This window comes from Marmota flaviventris, chromosome 15, assembly GCF_047511675.1.
Source record: "Marmota flaviventris isolate mMarFla1 chromosome 15, mMarFla1.hap1, whole genome shotgun sequence".
Lineage (NCBI taxonomy): Eukaryota > Metazoa > Chordata > Mammalia > Rodentia > Sciuridae > Marmota > Marmota flaviventris.
Genome location: NC_092512.1, coordinates 61,921,236 through 61,939,404, shown reverse-complemented (window position 1 = coordinate 61,939,404; position 18,169 = coordinate 61,921,236). Strand labels below are relative to the sequence as shown.

At 34.8% G+C, this 18,169-nt stretch overlaps 1 protein-coding gene across 11 annotated transcripts in view; it reads right to left on the bottom strand.

Annotated features, from left to right (window-relative positions):
- The window catches only part of Ncoa2 (nuclear receptor coactivator 2), a 264,620-nt gene that overhangs the window by 158,839 nt on the left and 87,612 nt on the right, over nt 1-18,169 (bottom strand). For 10 of the 11 annotated variants that reach the window (XM_071602300.1, XM_071602298.1, XM_071602304.1 and 7 more), the window contains exon 2: nt 15,964-16,020. The gene's annotated coding sequence lies outside the window, so the exon portion shown is untranslated. Of the gene's footprint in view, nt 1-11,279; nt 11,301-15,963; nt 16,021-18,169 lie in introns of those variants that run through there. The other variant, XM_071602302.1, reaches the window with a different exon arrangement.

Sequence of the window (18,169 nt, the reverse complement as noted above, 5' to 3'; positions counted from 1 at the left end):
AGAGTTGCTAATGACCTACTTTACCATCACATTAAGGACCTAAATGGAAAAATAAGTCAGCATAGAAAAGAGTACAGACAAAAGAACGAGAGGTCCTGATGACACCAAGTAACTTCTTTCATCCAGATATATCGAGCTAGTTGTAGCCTTGGACTTCCCACTTACATGAGGTACATAAATCCTAATTTTGCTTATACTGGTCAAGTTGGGTTTCTTTTCTTTTTTTGGTGTAGATAAACACTATCTATCTATCTGTCTATCTATCTATTTATATGTGGTGCTGAGAATGGAACCCAGGACCTCACACCTGCAAGGCAAGCGCTATACCACTGAGCTATAGCCCCAGCCCCTCAAGTTGGATTTCTAACATTTGCAGCCAAAAAGATTTAGGAGTACACATCAAAGATCTATCCACCTGCCAGGCATGGTACCAAAAAAAAGGTTTATCCACTTGTGTTAGACTTTGATTAGGTATCTATAATAATGCCTGTCTTTCAAGCATCTGCCATTTTGCATCATCATTTCTACAGATAGAAGCACAAAGAGCCTGCAAAGACCATGCCCTATTCTTAGGGATACCTTAGAGTAGAAGGCATGACTTCTAATACCAGAGATGCACTCCTATTTCCTTTGGTGAGCAAATCAACGAAGCTGGAACAGAATCCTAAGACCCCAGACATCTGAAGCTTTCAGTCCATAACAGGGAAAAAAACAATAAAAGCTGACATCAGAATTAGACCAACTGAGGACACACCATGACTCTATTATTCTATAATTTGCTTTCTCTGGGATACTTTTTTTTTATACCTACACAACTACAGGTCAATAAAAGGTCATTCGTTTTCTAGGGATACAATCTGATGAAATTCAAGGGTCAGGTTTTGTTGTAAAGAATTCTTCCCAATCACATGCAAGATACAGGAGTATTGACTGACACTCAATATACCAACTACTTTCCTACAGGTGAAAAAAAAAAAAAAACAGGAGAGAATCAGTTTTTCTGTATAAAGTGTTTATTAATGCCACAAAATTAGGTGGTTCATCTAAACTAGATTTCATTTCTTGGAAATAAAGAGAAAGTAAAATTGAGACACTATCTGCTTCCTTAGTAACTGGTACCTTATAGTGGAATGAATGATACAATGAAGAATAATCAGAAAATTGGATTAGAAATGTAGCATCCATACTATGCAGACTTGGGATTTTGGGGGGCGGGGACCAGTTATTTGTCACAAAAACTTACCCTATCCCACAGACCAGACTCTTTTTCCTGAAGAATGGTTTTGCTTAGCACCACCGGTGGCTCCCTATTACACATGGACTATTAACAACAGGAGGCGAGCGAGAGCTCTGTGTAAAAACAAAACACAGGATGTACATATATGCAGGGGGGACAAAAAGGGTGGGTAGATGTGGCATAACTATTCGGTATCCTGGCTGTGGAAGTTTCTGACTCACTAGGCATTGCAAGCCAGTCCTTAAAGTTGAGAAAAAGTATATTAGAAATCCCCGGAAAGAAAGACTTCTGTATGTGTAGTAAGTCAATCCCTTTCCTACTCAGGAGGCATGAACAGCAGGCAATAGAGAAAAGATTTTGCTTTGGCCTCCTCAGGGAAAAGTTAAGGTAAGTGCAAGTGGTTAGGGAATGTTCCCCAAAAAAGCCTTTAACCTAGGAAACCGATCAATCATCCCAATGAGTTTCATAGATGGCAGCAGCAAAATAACCACTGAACAGAATCAGAGGCCTCCAAGAAAAATGTACTCATCTCTCCCTGTGTCCTGTGCTAAAACTAGGCAGCAATCCACCGCTAAAGGCCAGTGTTCAACAGCTACTTACTGTTTTGAAAAAAACATTTCGCTTTAGAATTTCAAATGGTCATACCAGCAAATCGAGATTCTACAACAAAAACACTATTAGAACACTCATAAATGACATGTTACCTATTAGCACCAAATCTGGGTCATAATTTATTTTCAAAGCACTCCTAAATATACATGGCCATCATCTCCTATTTTAGTAAATGTAGTATCATAAAGATAATTTTATCTTTCTCTGTGACTTAGATCTTATAATCTTTACGACTATCAGCTGGGCCTGGTGGCTCATGTCTGTAATCCCAATAACTAAGGAGGCTGAAATATGAGGATCACAAGTTAGGGACCAGCCTCAGCAATTTAGTGAGGCTCTGAGAAACTTAGTGAGACCCTGTCTCAAAATATAAAATTATAAAGGGCTTTAAGGTGTAGCTTGGTGACAAAGCACCCCTTAGTTCAATCCCCAGGGGGACTATCATTTTAAATATGAGCTACTGATACAAAATAAAGAACACTAAAATGGGTAGGAGATAATACAGATTATCTACAAACCCCAACAAATTATTAAGTGACTACATGTCTGCATTGTATTTTAACTTCTTTTCATGGGATCCTGTTGAACAGCAATGTAAAGGAAAAATATTTTTAACTAATTGCCCAAGTATAGGGTTCATGGTTAATCCAAGTTCTTGATTCAACTAGATGGATGCAGGTAGATTATAAAATATATTATTATGCACATATCAGATACAGGTTGAGTATTCCCTAGGTAAAATGGTTGAGACAAGGTTTCCAGTTTTAGAGGTTTCTTGTATTTTGGAGTATTCACTAAGATTTTATAGGTTTGAGCATCCCTAATCTGAAATCTGAAACCTTTTGAGCACTGACAGCTCCACAAGAAGGGGTAGGCACTGGACATAAAACTGGGAAAAGGAAGGACCCTGGTCCATGCTGATCAGTACAGGCTCTACCAGCTTTTTCTCTAGGGAACATGTCGTAATTCAGTGTCAACCCTGTTATCTTACAGAATTTACCCATGAAACTGAGGAAGAGTCCTCCCAGTCACCCAAGACAAAGGACAGAAAACTAGCAGGAAATTCAATCTATCCCATGTACATCTGCCTGAGCTTAGTTGTTTTTAGGAGCATACCAGTTAAACCATATCATCTTTTGTGTGTGTGTGGCGGGGGGTGTACCAGGGGGATTGAACCCAGGGGCACTCAACCACTGAGCTACATCCCCAGCCCTATTTCTTATTGTATTTAGAGACATGGTCTCACTGAGTTGCTTAGTGCCTTGCCGTTGCTGAGGCTGGCTTTGAATTCACAATCCTCCTGCCTCAGCCTCCAGAGCCACAGGGATTACAGGGGTATGCCACAGTGCCCAGCTAAACCACACTATCTTTTTTTCCCTCAGCTTTCAAAGTGGACATGTTTATTTGTACTAATAAAAGGAATCATTTAAAATGGCTGATGGGCTGGGGTCGTAGCTTGGGGTAGAGCACTTGCCTCACATGAATGAGGCACTGGGTTTGATCCTCAGCAACCCAAAATAAATAAATAAAAGTGTCCATCTACAACAAAAAAAAATTTTACAAAATAAAAATAAATGAAAAAAATAAAAAATAAATGGCCACTGATGAGTTTTTAGATCAGAGTGCTGAGTCACAATGGACTTTTTTTTTTTTTTTTTAGTGCAGAGACACAATGGACTTCTATATGCAATCTTTCAGATTTTGATATCAATTGCAGGAAGAAGACAACTTATACAAGGTCACATAGCTCCAGGTCTAGGACCAAGTCAGTGAACTTCCCACTAGTCTTATGACTATCTGGTTCCTGTGTGCTTTTCTAATGTAAAACACAAAGATCTGAGGAACTGGGGCTTTAATTTTCATTTACTATAGTAACTGGTAACACAACTAGTAAAAGAGGTATTTTATGTTGTCTACCTGGCAAACATTCTAAATTAAAAACTATACTGCTCAAATAGCATTTATTGATAATAGGTCAAAACAATAATATTAGCTTATTTATCTGGTGACTGCCCAAGTAGTTTTTCTTTCCCTTTCTTCCAAGGTTAATATGATAAATTTAGAAATGTTGGAAAGCATTCCTCTTGAATAAATGAATGACAGTCTCCTCGATTTTATTTTTTCTGTATTTTTTATTGGTGTCCCTTCAATTTAAAAAAAAAATCACCCTCTCCTCTCAACCAGCTGACTGCTGACAATGACGACACCTCTGGGAAACAGAAAGGTGCACTAGAGAGTCAATGACAGGGGCTTACGATCCAAAGGGTAATCTGTGGTAGACTATAAAGTGATAGTAGTAACCACTTCTTAAGTTCTTTTTATGCTCTTACCCTCAGAATCTCTGGACTGTGCTCCCATAGAAGGGTTTGTGTACAGCCCTAGTTAGGTGCATTTTTCTTTCTTATTTCTTTCACGCCCTAAAAAAGAAGCTTGTCAGAGTGTAAACAGAAAGGGGTGAGAAAGTAATCACAAAGGAAACATACAATAAAAGAAAACTAAGTAGAAATAATTTGTGATTTTTTAAGAGAGAGATGGAGAAAATTTATTTTTTAGGTGTAGATCATCACTCTTGGAAGGTATTTAGATCTCATTCATTTGGCTTTAGAGATCTGGAAAAGAAAGAATATGATGGGAGAGGAACCTCAAGACTCTTAAAGTCACTATCTCCCATCTCCCTGTGTCTGCTACCAAACTGCATAATCATAGTTGAAGATCACTCTGTAGCTAAGTTGTGAGTGCCCTTTTCTGAGTCATTACAGGTGTGTGGTAGGAGTGTGTGTTTCACTGAAAGGGTTTCAACAGACTATCAGGTTGGTACTCAGGAGAGAATCCTTGCTTCAATCCACTGGCAGCACAAGTTAAGACATTTAAAGTACAACATAGAAGAAGGAAGGAAGAAAGGAAAGAAGGAAGAAATGGAGGGAAGGAAGGAGGAAGAAGGAAGGAAGGAAGAGAGAAAGAGAAAGGAGAAGAAGAGACAGACGAGAAAGAAAGGAGGCAGGGAGGTCAGGTAGAGCGGAGTGCTTGAAGGGCTGAAGAGCCAACTGGGAACTGCTCCTGCTGCTGAGGTGTCATCTGGGATTCTCAGGATGTGACACGACTTGGAGGAGGGACAGGAATCGGAGATGGGAAACAGAGGAGGAGAGGGAGGAGAACGAGAAAGGTAAAACGGATTTTTAAACAGTTCTGTGTGTTGTTCTAAGTGCTTTATGTGAATTATCTCAAGACAAAAAGACCATGTACTAGAAGCGAGAACAGATGTCTAGGAAAGAGGAATCTGAGCAGAAAGTGTGAACCAGACTGAAGCTGGTGATCAGAGGGGGGCCTCAAGGTGGGCGTCACATCAGATGCTCCAGCTGGGTCTTCTCAACTGTTCCATCTCATGCACCTGAACTGACGACTTACAAAAAGGACATGCTCTTATACCAACCTTACGTTTGTAATGATTTTTAGAGCTTTGTGCCTAACCAACTTACTAAAGGTGTTCTTCAAATGGAGACTATATGAAATGCATTTATGAAGCTCTGTATTCTAACTTATAAAACACTTTTTCATACTTTGTTTAGAAGAATGTGGTCAAGCTCTTAACAGAATGTATACAAAATAAACATTCCTAGTGATTTTGCAACCCTGAGTTACAATATAAGGATTCAAAAATCAAAAATTTAAAGCTAGACTTAACCAGTTATTTTAGAAAGAGTGTGAATTAATGAAACACTGGGAGCCTACTTCACAGTATTGATTAAATTATAACTTTACTGCATAAATGTTTTTAAAATTGCTTTAAGAGAGAAAGGACGCTCTTTGTATTGATTCTTTTTAATTACATATAACATTAGGACACATTTTTTATTTGTTCTTTTTAGATATATAGGACAATAGAGTATATTTTGACATGTTATACATACATGGAGTTTAACTTATTCTAATTAGAATTCCATTCTTGGGGTTATATGTGATGTGGAGTTTCACTGGTCGTATATTCATCTATGAATATAGGAAAGTTGTGTCCAATTCATTCCACTGTCTTCTTATTCCCACCTCTTCTCCCTTCCCTCATTCCCCTTGGTCTAATTCAATGAACTTCTATTCTTCCCTCTCTATTTCCCTTTATTGTGTGTTAGCATCTGCATATCAGATAGAACATCTGGTCTTTGGTTTTGGGGGATTGGCTTATTTCACTTAGCATGATAGTCTCCAGATTCATCCATTTACCAGCAAAAGTCATAAAATCATTGTTTTTTATGGGCAAGTAATATTCCACTGTGTATATATACCACATTTTCCTTATCCATTCATCTATTTAAGGGCACCTAGGTTGGTTCCATAGCTTAGCTATTGAAAAATTGAGCTGCTATAAACTGATGGGGCTGCATCACTGTAGTATGATGACTTTAAGTCCTTTGGGTATATACTGAGGAATAGAATGATGAGTCAAAAATAGTGGTTCCATTCCAAGTTTTCAGAGGAATCTAGGATACATTTCGACATAATCACAAAAGCATGGAACATAATTTGCTCTAATTCAGTTCTCAGCACTTGCCTCCTACCCCTAGCTCCCTCCCTCTACTCATCTTTTGGCAATTTCTTTATAGTTTTGTTTCTAATTAGTATCTTGTGACTATATTTGTCATTGGAATTCACTATGCTATACTCATGTATGTACACATGAAAGTCTGGTCAGATTTATTCCACTGTACTTCCCTTTTCCTGTCTCTTCTTCCTCTCCCTCAATCCCTTTTTCACTCTACTGATCTTTCCCCCCTTTTGATGAAACCCTGCCTTTATTTTGGATTAGCTTTTACATATGAGAGAAAACATTCCACCTTGGCTTCTGGGGACGGCTTATTTCACTTAGCAAAATAGTCTCCAGTTCCATCCATTTACTGGTAAATGACATAATTTCTTTTTTTTTTTTTTTAAATCACTGAGTAATACTCCATGTATACATACCTCTTTTCTTTATCATCTGTTGAAAAGCACCTAGGTTGGTTCCACAGCTTGGCTATTGTGAATTGAGTTGCTATAAACATTGATGTAGCTGCATCACTGGAGTGCGCTGATTTTAAATCCTGTGTGTGTGTGTGTACCTATACACACACACACACACACATACATATATATATATATATGGAGGAGTGGAATAACTGGGTCAAACGGTGGTTCCATTCTTAAGTTTTTGAGCAATCTCTATACTACCTTCCAGAGTGGTTGCACTAATTTGCAGTCCCACCAACAATATATGAATGTACCTTTTTTCCCACATTTATTATTTGTATTCTTGATAATTGCCATTTTGACTGAAATGAGATGAAATCTCAATGTAATTTTGATTTACATTCCCTAATTGCTAGAGATATTGAACATTTTTTCATGTATTTGTTGACCATTTATGTTTCCTTTTTTGAGAAGTGTTTGTTTAGTTCTTTTGCCCATTTATTAATTGGGTTATTTGGGGATTTTGGTGTTAAGTTTTTTGAGTTCTTTGTATATTGTGGATATTAATGCCCTATCTGAGGAGCGGGTGGAAAAGATCTTCTCCCATTCTATAGGCGCTCTATTCATGTTTTTAATTGTTTTCTTTGCTATAGAGAAGCTTTCTAATTTGATGCCATCATACTTATTTTTTTTTATTTCTTGCACTTTAGGAGTCTTGTTAAAGAAGCTGTTTCCTATGCCATCAAGCTAGAGTGTTGGGCCTACATTAAATAAACCTTTTTTCATTCGTGACAAATACTATTAATTATAACACAAAAGTCATAAGCAACCAAAATAAATTTGCATTTATTCCATATAACAGCAGTAATTTCTCATGTATATCAAGAAATAAAAACTAAAATTGAGGAAACCTCAAAGGAAAGGTGGCCTTATTTATTTATTTATACTGGGGATTTGAATCCAGGGGCCCTTTAACATTGAGCTATATCCCTAGTCTTTATTATTTTATTTACTTTATAATTTTGAAACAAGTTCTTGATAGGTTGCTGAGGGTCTCACCAACATGCTGAGACTGGCCTCATACTTGAGGTCCTCCTGACTCAGCCTTCCAAACCACTAGGATTAGAGGCATGTGTCACCACACCCAGTTGAGGGTAGCCTGATTGTTTTTTTTTTTACATTGTATAAAAATGTAAAACCTATGTCCATTAAGACATGATTATCTGTAATATAATCAAAATGCAATAAAAACAGTCCAAGATACATTAAATTTTTCTAAAGTGAAGTATTTGAAAGGATTCTCTGGTCACTCTTAGAATGTAATATTTTCTAAATAAATACTGAAATTTGCTCTTGAATTAATTCTCTTCTCATTGTGTGAAAAGGTCCCATTTAGGTTTCTGATTATAGGAATCCAGAACATTCATATCTGAATTTTTTTGTAATTGTGTAAAATTTAATGTTATTTTTAAAGAAAGGAATGTGAAAAAGAAAGTGGAATAGCTTTCTTTTCTATCTTTCAAAACAAAATTACTGTGTTAATAGAAAAGCTAAGCGCAAATCCCACTGAATGCATTATTTGGGTAGCTTCATTTGAAGCCAAGAAATAACTTAATAGTTCTGTGACCTGCATTTCCCTTTATTAATTAATGGAAGATTATAATTTCTGTTCTAAACTGCAATGTATCGGGTTCATAGACTTTCTTGCTAGCAGCCACAATGACATGGGCTTATGAACTAGAGGAGAAGGAAGAGCATACACAATGATAAATTTTGTCATATTCTTACCTACACTTAGAAAGTCAACTTAAAACTTTATTTTGAGGGCTGGGGTTGTGGCTCAGCAGTAGAGCACTCTCCTAGCACGTGCAAAGCTCTGGGTTTCAAAAGCTAGACTACAAATGATGGACTGCATTTGAATCTCCATTCATTCTCTAACTAGCTAACTAAATTAGATGTGCATAATACTTGCTTTCTATTCAGGTTTCCAAACTAAAACTACATTGTTGATTAGCCTTCCAATTTTAGTCAAAGTTAAGTACATTGTACCTTTTATAAGATGACTTAAGCATGTTAATGTTGTATTTGTGTCCTACTTTCTACCCATTTGTGGTTTCATCATGATTATTAATCTTTGGTAACACAGTAATGTTATTTTAAAGAATACCAAGGAGTTAGTTTTATATGTATTATGGACAGCTATAACGTATAACAATGTTCTGTAAATAATGAAAAAAATCATTAAATGATGAGTTGCTCTATATAGGGAAAATTATTTTAAGCAAGTAATTTGTTTCCACTTAGTTTCCTTCACATCCCTGATTTCTTTCTTGGCAGCATGTTCTTCTGCTAAAGATCATTTTGATATTGATCTGATGGGATCATTCAATCAAAACTTTCCTTTTCAGAAATCAGAATCCCTTTTCCCACTTAATATAGAAGAAGGCACAAAATGTCTTTATAATTGTATTAGGATTCAACTACAAGCAGAAAAGTTATAAGACAAAGTTCTATGTTGCTATATCATATTCACTATAGACCAGTATATAAATGGCAAAGTCTTCAAAATAAAGGGGTTCAGTCTCAACTTCAAAGAAAATTTAGACACAATCTGAACATACTTCACTCTCTAAAACTAGGAATTTATCCAGTTTAAAGCAAAGGATGGCATCTTGCCAAAAGTAATAGTAAATGTTTGTCTTTTTTCTTTCTCTGCTTTTCTCGTTAACCTATATTTATCTCTGCTTCAAAACATTTGTGAACATTTTAACTACCTCATGAAACCTTGATGCAATATATAAACAAATGATCAGGTATATTATTTTCATAATCAGTCCTTGAATTTTAGTGGGAAAAAGGATCCTTAATCAACAAGACTTAAACCAAAATAAAGACTTAACTAAAAGGAAACTGAGTGTAAAATATGATATATCAAGAAATTTGTAATGTTTTGAACAACCAACAATAAAAAATTTAAAAAAAGGAAACTGAAGTACAAAAATAAACCAAAGATACCAGATTTACTGGTATTTGCTACCCCTAAATGCAAAGGACCAAAAAGTAAGGGTGGCTCTTGATGTGGACGTCCTATTCCTGACAGGGTCCTGCGGACAACCACTCTGGGCAGAGCATCTATGAGGACTATGGTCTACACTGTAGCGAACGTTTGGCTCTGCAATTGAACAGCTCTGGTGATAAGCCACTGTCACCTAAGAGGGTAAGAGATTTTATTTTTCTTTCTTTAAAAATAAGGAGGAAGCCAGGCACAGATTCAGGAGGAGGCAGGAGATTCACAAGCTCAAGGCCCACCTCAGAAACTTTTCAAGGCCCTAAGGTCCTGTGTCCAAATAAAAAATAAAAAGATCTGGAAATGTAGCTCAGTGGTAAAGCGCCCCTCAGTTCAATTCCCAGTATCAATCAATCAAGGAAGAAAATTAAGACATAATTTTGACATAATACACACACATTATGGTTTAGCAATAATGCTTTCATTTAGAATATGTTAAAATGAATTAGCAATTTACACTGTTATGGTTTAGATGTGACATGTCCCCAAAAACTCATGTGTGAGACAATGAAAGAAAGTTTAGAGGTGAAACGATTGGGTTATGAGAGTCTTAACCCAATCAGTGAATTAATTCCTGGTAGGGATTAACTGAGGGGTAACTATAGGCAGGTAGAATGTGGTTGAAGAAGGTAGGTCCCTGGGGCTGTGCCTTTGGGATATATATTTTGTCCTTATTTAGCAGAGCTTTCTTTCTGCTTCCTAATGCCATGTTCTCAGCAGCTTTCCACGACCACATACTTCTGCCATGATGTTCTGCCTCATCCCAGGCCCTGAGGAATGTATGATGCTGATAGGTAACAAATTATCAGTCCTTTAGGTTAAAAACTACAAACTTTAAGTATATAACTTTTGCTTACGAAATTTATATAATGATACCAAAAAGGCCCAAACTGTTGGTTTAAAGCAAAGACAGTCCTCAAATTCATTAACTCTGCTTTTCTAAAAAAGTAGTGAAGGCAAACAATTCTGTAGCTATGGCACCACAAAAGCAAACCTACATGGAAACAGGTAGTTAAGAAATCCTCCAAATTTAGTTGTGACGAGGCCAAAAAATTCATTTCCATTGATTGCAGACACCCATGAAACATTCATGAAATGGCAGATGATGCTTAGACAACTTACTACAGGGAATTAAGTTAAAATCACAATTTGTAAAACTTACTGTTAACTTTGCTGGTCTTCTTCAGTTATACCAAATCTCAAGCTAGCAACAAAAGTCACAATGGAAATACCTATATCTTGATGCCCAAAAGAATCATAGCAAAAACAAAAAATCGACTTAATTTTATAAATAAATGTTTAAGTTTTAATTTATTCCTTATATCTAAATGTTGTAAACATTTGGGAATGACATATACAGATTTGATCTTCAAAATAAGGTAGGAGGTGTTAATGGAAGCAGCCTTATTTTATTTGCCATTTTACCTTTATGGGGATTCTGCCAAGGTCTGCTGACTCAAATTCTGCACCTGCCTAGAAAATAACATATATCTATCACTTTCCTTCCAAGGGGAAGTGAACAGCATAGCTAAAAGGCCTACTAACTGACCCAAACCAAATGCCAAGTGTTTTGAAAGTTACTGGGGTAATATTTACGTGAAATTCTACTCATCACAGACCTTCTCCCAAAGCTACAAACACATTCTACCATCTTGATAAATAGAATACACAAGTCTGAATACACCTTTTATCAACAATCTGCAAACTACTCTTGCATTCTCAAGCATAAATGCTCTTGTTCTCTAGTGCATTAAAGCACAACTGAGAATTAGGGCCCACCCTAAATTACTCAGAAGAGATAGACACAAAGGCTGTACCCTCATAGACATGGTAACTCAAAAGATCCATAAGATATAAAGTGTTTATACTTTCCTTGTTGATTGCTTTCAAATACCAGCTATGTCAACACAAGTCATACTTTCAAAATACCAATATAAAAAGAGCTGTTATTCCAGAATTTAAATTAACTAGAAAAAATCAGGGTCTCCCATGTTTCTAGTGTATTTTTCAACAATAGATATATGCATACTAATACTGTTTTTGCTTGTCTGTCCATATGATAATACCAAAGTCATTCTAAATGAAGACCGCCTAGATTTTGTGATGGCTCAATCTCACTAAGCATAACACACCTACCTTAAGAAGTATGGGCCTTCCCAAGGGCACATTCTGAAAGCACTGTGTACTACATAAACACACACTTACTTATTACAGACTGAATTCTGTTGTTGTTATTGCTATATCCTTTACTCATATGGCTGGAATAAGGCTATGAATAGGATTTGATGGATAGTTCTGAAACCACAAAACAAATAAAAAATTGAACATGCAGTGGTAGAGTGCATGCTTATCAGCACTAAATCGCCAGCATGTCTTTCTCTGTCTCTGTCTCTTTCTCTTACACACACACACACACACACACACACACACACACACTCACGCATGCACGCAATCAGAAAACCCAAATTCAACACAGAAACATTAACAAGGAAATAAGGAAATAAACATACAAACTTAATACTGATATTCCTGTCTAATAATTTTTGGTAATTCTTCTTTATGGTTCCCACAGCACTTAGACTACAAGAATAAAATAATGGGCATCTCTGAAAAGAGGACTGGAAGGAAGGAGGGATAGCTAATCGAGGAATGGCCAAAGGGAAAAGGAATGGAAAGACAGTAAAGAGGATGATGGTGTTGAATGAACTTAGTTTCAGGGAAACTAAGCCAATTTGTTCATACTACTGTGGGTGTTGGGGGGGAAAAGAAGAAGAAAGAAAAGCAGAGGAATATGGCAAAACTGCTTTAAAAACTGAACTGTCAAATGGTTTTCGATTGATAGCTTTGTGTCAATAACATCCATCAGAAAGTAATTTCCACCTAACAGTGAGTTCAGCAATCCATTCTACATATTAAATGCAGAGATGTCTACCATGTGAGACTGGACTGCGATTATATTCTGAATAGTGAAATGATTGGGGCTTTTTGTCAATTGTCAAAAAACCTATTCTGTAGATCATCATGCCTAACATGCTGTCATCTGAAGGAAATACGACAAAAGTAGTGATACAATCAAACATGGGCAGATTTTGCCTAAAGTAAATGTGTGTGTGTAAACAAACAAATACGTGTGTATGTATATATATGCACACACACACACACACACATATATATATATAACACATATTTAAATATTCTACATTTAATTTAAATTAGTGTTGATTTTCAGTAGATAGTGTTCAAAGCCTGATAGCTATAGTTCAAATCAAGCTGTCCATCTCTCAGTTAAAAGCAGGTAGTCTAGTAAGTCTTCTTACACCTTTGAAGAAAGGATTCAAAAGTCAACAAATACTCATTTGAAATGTACTTTCAACAATGTCATATCCAATATGTGCAGATTTTCTTTTATGCTTTGATATGCTTAATTTAAGTTTTAGTACTCTGCATTTAGTATGTAACAATTGAGTATATTAGCACCCCGTGAAATATATTATGCTTTACCATATCATAGAGAACTTCTCTCCATGTTAGTACTGAATAACTGGGTTATACCGAAGTATGTGTGAATAATTCTTCACCTGCCCACCTTTACCCTATCCTTCTACCTCAAATCTTCCAGTATAAAGAAAATAAACTTATAAATAAATCTAAAGTCCATATAAATTCACAGTGAGCTCAACTTTCCATAGTGAAGGGAAAATTACATTTCAAGGCTATATTGTCAGGCAGATTTATCTAACTCTTATTCCTGTTTTGATTATCAATGCCAAGTAAATTTTATTGGCTGCCTTTAAGAATGCTTAAAATGTGAAGCTGGAATGGAAATATTGACCTAGCTATAGATTAAAAAGCATAGTTTTGTTTGTTAAATGAATTTTGCCTTTTTAATTCAAACTACAGAATTCCCTTTTCCATATATTCAACTCTGAAATTTGCATTTATGTTCACAGATACAACCCCTTTGGAAAGTCTGCAAAAATATAATTAATCATGCTTCTGAATAAAATTCTGAAGGTGTATTCAACAAAGTTGCCCTCAAGAACATTTTATCCAAAACACCATACACATTTAAGACCCACAATATTTTTATAAAATGTGTCCTACTCAGTCTGGAAAATGAACTAAATCAGAGAAGCTAAAGTTCTATTTGAACCAAGTCTGCTCTAATCTCAAGATTATACCACTTCTTTTCTTAAATAATTGAAAAATATTTCCCCAGAGGTATAAATTATCATAATTTTTAAGATACAGGTTCTATAGTCACTATTTTCCAACAATCTATTCTTTGCAGTGAAGATGATTCATCCAGTGAACCACAGATACCACCCGTAACCTAAAATTTCTAATATTACAAAAGAGAAAGAATGATGGTTCAAAATATAGCATGATTACAATGAAAAAAAGGAATGTAAACCCCATACTACTGACCCTAAAAGGTGAGTCTAAAAAAGGTCCTGAGTGGAACTTTATATTTTTGAGGTAGATATTAAAAATGTTACCATGTTTCACAGTTTGAAATAAAGGTTAAAATTAAGACCTGCTAATGGAGTATAAATAAAATAATGTTTGATTTCTAAATTGATTTCAAAGTTTTCAATGTGAATATAATTTTTATATATTACACTTACTGCCACAAATACACCTGTAATCAGGGCTATATTTAGGCAGAAAATGAAGCTCAGTAGTTAAAATCAAGGTCTTTGGAGTGGCAAATAGCCATTTACTTGATGTGACCTTGGAAAAGTCACTTAACCTCTCATAGCTTCAATTTCCTTATCTGTTATTCTGAAGATAACTGAAAAGCATTTACATAATGCCTGGCACACAGTAAGAGAACAATAAATAATAGTTGTTATTATTAGTATCAACAGTAGAATATTTACCAAGTGTACTTGTAAAAGAGATGTGAATTAAAAAAATGAAATGGTTATACATTTTTAAAATTTTACATTAAAAAAAACTGTTTTTTTAATGCTTGAGTAGATAACTTTCAAATCAACTTTGTTCTATATAGATACACAAAACATAGCCAACCAATTAAGATGGTGTGAAATTGCCACACCTTCAGGGTTTTCCTTTCCTTGACTATGTAAATGTAAAACTGGAAGCCTTAGCCTTTAATTCTTCCCTGATTAAGCATATTTGAATAACTAAAATATCCAACACAGCTAATTTTTCATAAAATTGAAAATTGAGTCTTAAATATACTGTGTAAGTTAATTTCCTAACTAGAAACAAACATAAGGAGCTATGTCTAATTTGTATTTACAGATGCAGATTTCAAAGACTCTGAATATAAATAAATTCTTGATATTTATTACCACATAATTATTTTAACAGACATTCATTCTATCTTTACTATAAATCACGCACTGTCCTAAGGACTTAGGGAAGCTGCTTTGAACAAGATGAAATGGTCCAAATGTTTGTAGTGTTTATATTCTAGAAGTCCAAGCTATAAGTAAAGAAATAAGTAATGATGAATGTATCTAGTATGAATAAATATTATGATAAAAATAAATCTAGATTGTGTGATAAGGAGTGACTAAGGAGGTATTTCTGATTGATTTACAAAAAATTGTGACTCTACGTTTTATAGCCAAAATTTATATTAACATTTCTATTCATTTATACTACTTTGGTAAGAAGTGAAAAATACTACTACTCAAATATTTTACAAATAAAAATAAATATAGGGCTAGGGTTGTATCTCAGTGGTAGAGTGCTTTAATCTAGCATGTGTGAGGCACTAGGTTTGATTCTCAGCATCACACAAAAATAAAAATAAAGGCATTGTGAAAAAATAAATACATATAAACATTTTTCCAGGAAAGAAAATTAAAATTTAAATTATAATCGACTCATCCAATAGGTATAAACTCTTTCCCAAAATATATAATAACCACTAATAAACAGATATGGCCAGCTTACCTTTAAATATCATTTCCAACACATTCATAAAGAACGTTCATCATAAAAGAAAAATATACATTTTGTTTTTATTCGTATTCATTTTACTTTCCTATTAATTTTTTAAGTCAATTAAAAACATTTAATGTTGCTTAAAAATAAACATATTCCAACATAAAGGATTCAAACTTTAACTCACCTGTGCCTGTACACAGTGCAGAAGATCTATAAAACTGTAGCCAAATCCAAGAGAAATCTGCAATATAAACAAAAAAATACATGAATAAAATCTGCAGGATCCTGTTGGACTCCTTAGAGTAGATGTGAATTTTATAACAAATACACAAGTAATATTTGTTAACTGCCAGAAGTAACTCAAGCAATATTCATTAGTAAGAGTTCTCCATTAAATTGGACAGTAAACCAAAAGGTCGTCTTGTGCATTACTTCTATTTGTACAAAATAGTTAGAAAAAGTGTAGAGTAACATTTCATTGTGAATTGTGAGGTTTCTACAGGTTTTTGTTTGCCATCATCATACTTTATTAAAACTCTTGTCTAATCATTAGCCTTCACCACCAGAGTGAAAGCTAGGTAAAAGCAACAGGAGGCTTCAGCTACCCATTTCCACAATGCCATGCCTAGGACCAGTCCAGTACCTAACACATGGAAACATGCAGCAAATGTTTATTGGGTAAATAAATAAAATTCACATAATGATCTTAATTTGCCAAGATGTACAGTTTACCTATATGAAACAGAAAGGTCTGGAATTACTAAAATAAAAATCTATATGGTAACTGTTTAAAGGAAATACAAAAAGGAATAATTTGGTATATCAAGAAGTATCTTCATGGGAGTAAAAATGATTGTATATGACAACCATAATAATTTGCAAGAAAAATGGCGCATAAGAAAGAACTGAATATTTTCAATAATGAAGGCAACTGCACATTTCTTCAGAGTGTGCATCTGAGAACAAAAGCTGACCTGTGAGTGAGCCTACAGCTTTTTCTCTGATCCTTGCACCGCACCAAAGAATTTAATTTCTAAGATGCACAGTGAAAATATGAAGACAAGAAATATTGCTAATATTTTATCTATATTAATGTTTACTGCTTTTGTATATTTTATGGATATAAAAAAGAAAAAAACCTGAGTGATTACTACTAGTGGTGGTATTGAAAATGTGGCTTTAAAAAAAAATTAATACTACTAGATTTAGCTTCAAGGAATGTTTCTGCAACCGAGTTTCTTTTCCTTTAAAGGACATCAATAGGTAATAATTTATGCTTTGGATTCATTATCAAACTTAAAGCAGTGTTAATGACTTTTTAGAGTGCTTTATTGTTTAGCAAAGTAAACAGAACCTAATATGTTAAAAGTTTATTTGATATCCAAATTATAATTTTTTTGGTTTCATAATCTAAGAGGTCTAAAGAGGAGAAATTAATAAAAAGAAATTCTAATTTTTAGCAGGACCTGACCAGTCTTGAAATCATATTCAATAAAATGCAATTAGGCTATGAGATAATTCGTTAAAAAAATAAAAGAAATCTAGATGCAAACAAGAAGTTACCACAGTAAATTAAACGACTAGATTCTGTTCAAATGGTAGTCCATAAGTAGTACACAACACACTGTTATGTAATAGAAGACATCAATTCTTTCTAGCAGTACTGGAGTAAATCTATTCATTATGTTGGCCTATGTAAGCCAATTATAATTCCATACTAATAATTAATTTGCCCAAGGACATACACATGTAATAACTATAAGCTAAAACTTGTGCTATTCGTAGGAACAATGCTATTAAACTGTTACTGCTTCTTCTGTTCTATTCAGAAAGTTTTACTAACATGCTAACATAACATATGGCAAAAGTGTCAATGCACCTATGCTAAAGAAAGGCGTATAGTAGACAAAGATATTTCCAAACATCCACATTATATTTCAGCATAAGTTTTAAACAAGAGGAATTAATAAACAAACAGAATTACAAACTGTTTTATAAGTTTATACATTACTTAAAATAGTAGTCATTTAAAGTAACAAGACAGGTAATAAAAGCTCTATAATAAATAAACATCCAAGTACTCTTCTACCAGTCCCCTTTAGGATGCTTCCTTCAAGGAAAAGAGAGGAGGAAAAGACTGCCAGGCTCGGTAGAAGGACGGAAGGAAAGATAGGAACCTTCCTAGCAGTGTAGAGGAGATATATTGATCTTTTCTCTTAACTACCATGACCATTTCCATGGGGGTGGGGGGGGGGGCTGAGAAGATCCCCTCCTTTCCACAAAGCAACAGGTTACTGTTAGAATGCATGGTGAAACGGTTGAAAGAACTCAGGGTTTAGCATCCTCAGACCAGGTTTCAAATTCTGGCTTTATCACATAAAGACTGTCAC